Source organism: Notamacropus eugenii, chromosome 1 (assembly GCF_028372415.1).
Source record: "Notamacropus eugenii isolate mMacEug1 chromosome 1, mMacEug1.pri_v2, whole genome shotgun sequence".
Taxonomy (NCBI): domain Eukaryota; kingdom Metazoa; phylum Chordata; class Mammalia; order Diprotodontia; family Macropodidae; genus Notamacropus; species Notamacropus eugenii.
The window spans coordinates 293,403,679-293,410,119 of NC_092872.1; positions in this window are offsets into that span (position 1 = coordinate 293,403,679).

The following is a 6,441-nucleotide window of genomic DNA, read 5'->3' on the forward strand; positions in this document are numbered from 1 at the left end:
TCTAGGATATATTGTATTTGTTGTTGTTGTTGAGTCATGTACACCTTTTCAGGACTCCATGGAATATAGCATGCCAACACTACCTACGGCACATTATGGATATGATTCAACATCCATTCAGAACCATAGCTTATGAGTCCCCACCAGTGTGTTTCTTTTACTAGCCAAACCAGAGTAAACAGTTCAAAGTACACACACACACACACACACACACACACACACACACACCAAAATTGGACTACATAGCAAAGCAAGATAAGTGACAAAAATGTTTCTCCACATATACACAGTGTTACACTCTCCAAACAAGTTACCAGATCACCAGTGGAAGAAACAACATATGTGTATATATATGTGTATGTATACACACATACATACATTTTATATATACATATATACACATGACATATATAAATACATGTGTATATGTATATAGAAATATACACATACATGTGTGTAGATATATATACACACATACACATATATATATATGTAAGCAGGAGTATACCGGAGCCAGCTCAAATTTGCTTAAGAGAGCTTATTGTTCAATTTTCATTGTAAGTATTTATACTTCAGAAATCTGCAAATGCTACAAATCATAGCTTCATCTATTGTTTTGTTGTTTGCCTAGACTTAAGAAAGTGGTGAAGAAAATGTTAATAATTCAGGTTAATCTTAAAAGTGTAACGTACATTCTGGAGTTTGTTTTCTTCTTTCCAAAGAACCAGTTAAACATTTACTCGAATACCCCAATATGTAACATATGTGACCAAGGAACATGCATAGCATATTACATGGGTAGGGAATGTACCATGTGGCCAGGGCAACTCACATTCAGCAATGTCCTCTGGTGATATCACTGAGCAAACTACTTTCTTTATTGAGCTGGGCTTCTTGGCTGCTCTGGCCTATCGGCTGCATCTCTGATGAATACATTTATTGTTCATGCTAATGCTGCTTTGTCTTAGTCTGTCTTTGGCTACAGTGTGGCTTGGGGGATAGAGGGGTCTGCCATCAACCAACAGAACAAATTTAGCTCTTTGGGGATATATCCTAACACACACACACACGCACACACACACTCACATTAATTGCATCCAGGAAACTTGAAGGCTAGAGAAGTCCTTAGATGTTTTATGTATGTCAGTGGAATGTATTCTTCTTTCCTGTGTTTCAGACTCTCTCCATATTGCCAATTGAGTTATGGTTAGAAAATTCTTTTTAATTCCTATCAAGCCCTTGATCTGGACAAACCCCTCTCAGGGGCTCCATTTAGTGACACTAGGATGGAGCTGGAGGAATCTGGGGTGAAGAGATTTCTCAACCCTATCCTCCCTTAAATATGCCCCTTGGATTCCATGCAAATGAAAGGTGCTGGGCTTGGTGGAGAAGACTTAAAAAGGCAGGTGATCTTTGTCCTATTTCTTACCCTTGGCCAAATCAATGGGCTCACTGCATGAACACCTGAAGCCCTGAAGTATAAGCACATCATCAAGTGTCTGTTTTTAATGCTGTTGTACCAGCCCATAAATAGAAGTATGTCCTCATCACTTCCAATGACGTGCCCTTTCTCTTTCTGCTCTAGGACACATTTTCAGCACATGCATTGCTGCAGTCTGTCTCTTGAATTCGTGTGCATATTTATTGTTCACCTCCCGAGTGGAAATTCTTTCCTTTCTGCTCCAATGCCTTGCCCACCATCCCCAAATCCTTTTTCTTAAACCTTATTCTTTTTAGCAGGGACACCAAGGAGATTTAGGTGATTGAATGGTCAACAGATGGAACATATTCCTAGAATTTTTGTTTATTTTTGCTCACATCCACTTCCACTTTTTCCTATTATCTTGAAAAGAAAGAGAAAAAGAGAGGGTGGGGAGAGGGAATAGGAAAACCAAAAGGAGTGAGATGGTGGAAGGATAATGCAAGCAATCTCCTACTCCTCTCCCCAGCCTGAAGCAGAATTCTAGAGCAAAACAATATGGCAGAAGGTGAAAGTTGTTCTTTTTTGTCAAGAGAAGTAGGGAAGGGAGAAAAGGTGGGTGTTTTAAGAACTCAGGGAAACATCTGTGCTGGCAAAGAGCCTGGGCCCCATGTGATAGTCTGAGAAATGGCATGAGGCCCAGACAAATCTCCATCTTTGGAAATGAGAGGGCCTCTTGAAGAGGGGAGTGAGGCGTCATCCACAAGGCTTGGTCATACCATGAAGCTTCCTCCTTCCCCTTTAGGAAACTGGAGCCCTGCCCAGGTGAAAAGCTACCTTCCAGTCACCTAGAGGTTATTGGATCAAGTCCAATACCAAGTTGTCCTTGCTGCTAATAGAAACAGAGACCACATTCTGGTTCTCTTTCTTACCATTTACAGAAGCAAAGCTTTTGGAGCCTTTGACAGGGAAGGAGATCACAAGTCTGAACTACACCCCAGCTCAGTAGTAGTAACTTGAAACAGGTAACTTTTCTCTGCTTGTTTCCCCTCTGTGAAGTGGGGATAATTCATCTTGCCTCTCACTCAGCTCAAAGGAATGCTTAGAAAACTATTTTTTTTTTCAGGGTTGTTGTGAGGATAACATTTGTTTTTTAAAATTAATTATTTTTAGTTTTCAACATTCAATTCCACAAGATTTTGAGTTCCAAATTTTCTCCCCATCTCTTCCCTCCTCCCACTCTAAGGCAGCATGCATTCTGATTACCCCTTCCCCCAGTCTGCCCTCCCTTCTATCACACCCCTCCCTTCTCTTATCCCCTTCCCCTCTTTTTTCTTGGAGGGCAAGATAGATTTCTATACCACCTTCCCTGTATGTATTATTTCCCAGTAGAATGTAAAATTATTTTTTGACAGTTATTTTTAAATCTTTGAGTTCCAACTCCCCTCCCTTCTTCCCTCCCCACACATCCCCACTGAGAAGGCAAGCAATTCAATATAGGTTATACATGTGTAGTTATGCAAAACACTTCCATAACAGTCATGTTGTGAAAGACTAACTACATTTCCCTCCATCCCATCCTGCCTTCCATTTATTCTATTCTCTCTTTTGACCCTGTCCTTCCTCAAAAGTGTTAACTTCTAATTACCCCTCCTCCCATTTTCCCTCCTTTCTATCATCCACCACCCCAGACTACTTCCACCCTTCCCTCCTACTTTCCTGTAGTGTAAGATACATTTTCATATCCAATTGAGTGTACATATTTCCTCCTTAAGCCAAATCTGATAAGAGCAAGGTTCACTCTTTCCCTCTTACCTTCCCCCTCTTCTCCTCCACTGAAAAAGCTTTTTCTTGCCTCTTTTATGTGAGAGATAATTTATCCCATCCTATTTCTCCCTTTCTCCTTCTCCCAGCATGTTCCTCTCTCACTCCTTAATTTTATTTTTTTAAATATGATCCCTTCCTATTCAACTCACCCTGTGCCCTCTGTCTATATGTGTATAATCCCTCCAGCTATCCTAATACTGAGAAAAGGCTCAAGAATTACAAATATTATCTTTCCATGTAGGAAGGTAAACAGTTCAACTTTAGTAAGTCCTTTATGATTTCTCTTTCCTGTTTACTTTTTCATGCTTCTCTTGATTCTTGTACTTAAAAGTCAAGTTTTCTATTCAGCTCTGATCTTTACATCAAGAATGCTTGAATGTTTGCTATTTCATTGAATGAACTTTTTTTTGCCCCTGAAGTATTATATTCACTTTTGCTGGGCTGGTGATTCTTAGTTTTAATTCTAGCTCCTGTGACCTCTGGAATATCATATGCCAAGCCCTCCAGTCCCTTAATGTAGAAACTGCTAGATCTTGTGTTATCCTGATTGTGTTTCCACAATACTTAAATTGTTTCTTTCTGGATGCTTGCAATATTTTCTCCTTGACCTGGGAGCTCTGAAATTTGGCTACAATATTCCTGTGAGTTTTCCTTTTGGGGTTTCTTTCAGGAGGCAATTGCTAAATTCTTTCAATATCTATTTTACCTTCTGGTTCTAGACTATCAGGGCAGTTTTCCTTGATAATTTCATGAAAGATGATATCTAGGCTCTTTTTTTGATTATGTCTTTCAGGTAGTCCAATAATTTTTAAATGATCTCTCCTGGATCTATTTTCCAGGTCAGTTGTTTTTCCAATGAGATATTTCACATTGTCTGCTACTTTTTTAATTCTTTTGTTTTTGTTTTATAATTTCTTGATTTTTCATAAAGTCATTAACTTCCATCTGCTCCATTCTAATTTTGAAGGAATTATTTTCTTCACTAAGTTTTTGGACCTACTTTCCATTTGGCCAATTCTCCTTTTTAAGGCTTTCTTCTCCTCACTGGCTTTTTGGATCTCTTTAACCATTTGCGTTAGTCTATTTTTTAAGGTGTTATTTTCTTTGGTATTTTTTTCTGTCCCCTTTAGGAAGCAGTTGAGTCAGTTTTCATGATTTTCTTGCATCATTCCTCATTTCCCTTCCCAATTGTTCTTCTACTTCTTTTATATGATTTTCAAAATCTTTTTTGAGCTCTTCCATGGCCTAAGATCAATTCATATTTTTCTTGGAGACTTTGGATGTAGGAGTTTTGACTTTGTAGTCTCCTTATGGTTGTATGTTTTGATCTTCCTTGTCACCAAAGTAAGATTCTATAGTATGATTTTTTCCCCTTGTTTTTGCTCATTTCCCCCAGCCAATTACTTGACTTTTGAGCTCTTTATCGAGGTAGTTCCTTGCTTCCAGTGGGGGTGGGAGTGTTTACCGTCAGCTGCTCAATCCCCTACACACACACAATCTGTGGGACTAGAGCTCCAGAAACAACCACTGCTATTGCCCCTGCTGCTGCTGAAGCTTTCACAGGCTCCTCCACCGCTCCACCACCCTATGGGTGGGGCCAGGGTAGATCACTCTACTGTTTCACACAGGTCCAACAGTTTTTTCCCACTGACCTTCCAATTTGTCCTTGGTGTTTTGGGGTCATGAGGTCTGAAAACCACCACAGCTGCCAGTGATTCAGTGCCCCCCCAAGGCCTGCTCAGGTCCCATTTGCGCTGGGCATGGCCCCCCCTGGACTGTGCTCTGCTCCCAGTGCAGCATGATAGATGCTTCCTGTTGACCTTTCAGGATGTCTTGTGCTGGAGATTTGCTTTACTCCATCATTTTGTGGGTTTTGCTACTCCAGAATTTGTTTAGAGTCATTTTTTATAGGTATTTGTCTGGGTTTGGGGGGAGAGCTCTATCAAGTCCTTGATTTTACTCTGCCATCTTGGCTCCACCACCTTAGAAAATTGTTCTTACTTAGAAACAACCCTCCCTCACCTCACTTGCCACTCCATTACTCTACCACACACCATCATTATAAAATGCTAAAGATTCTTAGTGGTTTCAAAATATTATTAAATAATTAATAGCAAAACAGTTATCTTAATGAACTGCAGATATGTTAACAATTGCAGAAGTGTTTTATGATGACTACTATGGATTTGTAGCAGGGGTGATTCCCATGGAACATGAATGCTGGTCCCATGGGAATGATCATACACATTCGCCTATGAATGAATGACTTCATTTGGCAGAGATAACATAACAACTCTTAATTGGTCTCCATGTGTCCCTTGGAGTTCTATAAAAAGGAGGTTTGGCCATTGAATGTCAGAGGAAACTGACTTTAATGGAGGAACACTCTTGCTCAGGAGAGAGATAGAGAGAAAATTAGGAAGTGAATTGAGCAGTGAGGTTGCCGCTCCTCAAGATATATTGATCCCAGAGAAAGGATCCACCAATCAGCCAGCAGGTTTCACAGTGGAATAAGCTATAATCCCCAGTTCTCCTTTGGATTTTCAGCAGAAGCCCTGGGTCATAGGCCAGAATATTCACTGATCTTCTGGGCAGAATATCTGGACTCATAGGTTGCATTTCATAATGTCTTCTATCTCTTATTTGGTCATTAATTCTTCCTTTCTCCATAAATCTGACAGGTAAACTATTTCTTGTTTTCCCAATTTGCTTATGCTTTTACCCTTTGACCTTATCTTGATATATGGTATAAGATGTTGGTCTATGCCTAGTTTCTGCCACACTGTTTTCCAGTTTTCTCAGCAGTTTTTGTCAGATATTGAGTTCTTATCCCAGAAGTTGGAGTCTTTGGGTTTATCAAACTGTAGATTACTATAGTCATTGACTACTGTGTATTGTGTACCTAACCCATTCCACTGACCCACAACTCTATTTCTTAGCCAGTACCAAGTAGTTTTGATGATTGCTGCTTTATAATCTCCTGTGACTTCTTGCTATCCCTTAGTTTCCTCATCTAAAAAAATGATGGGGTTTGGACTAGGTGACCTTACATGATTGTAAGATTAAGTAATAAGAACATCTAAAATATTCTAAATCTTAAGAGGCTAAGAAAAGATAATGGGCAATATTCTAGAATGTCTAATAGAAAAAAAAATTCAATTTTCACTAAGGTAGAAAATCTCCTTTTTTAGCTG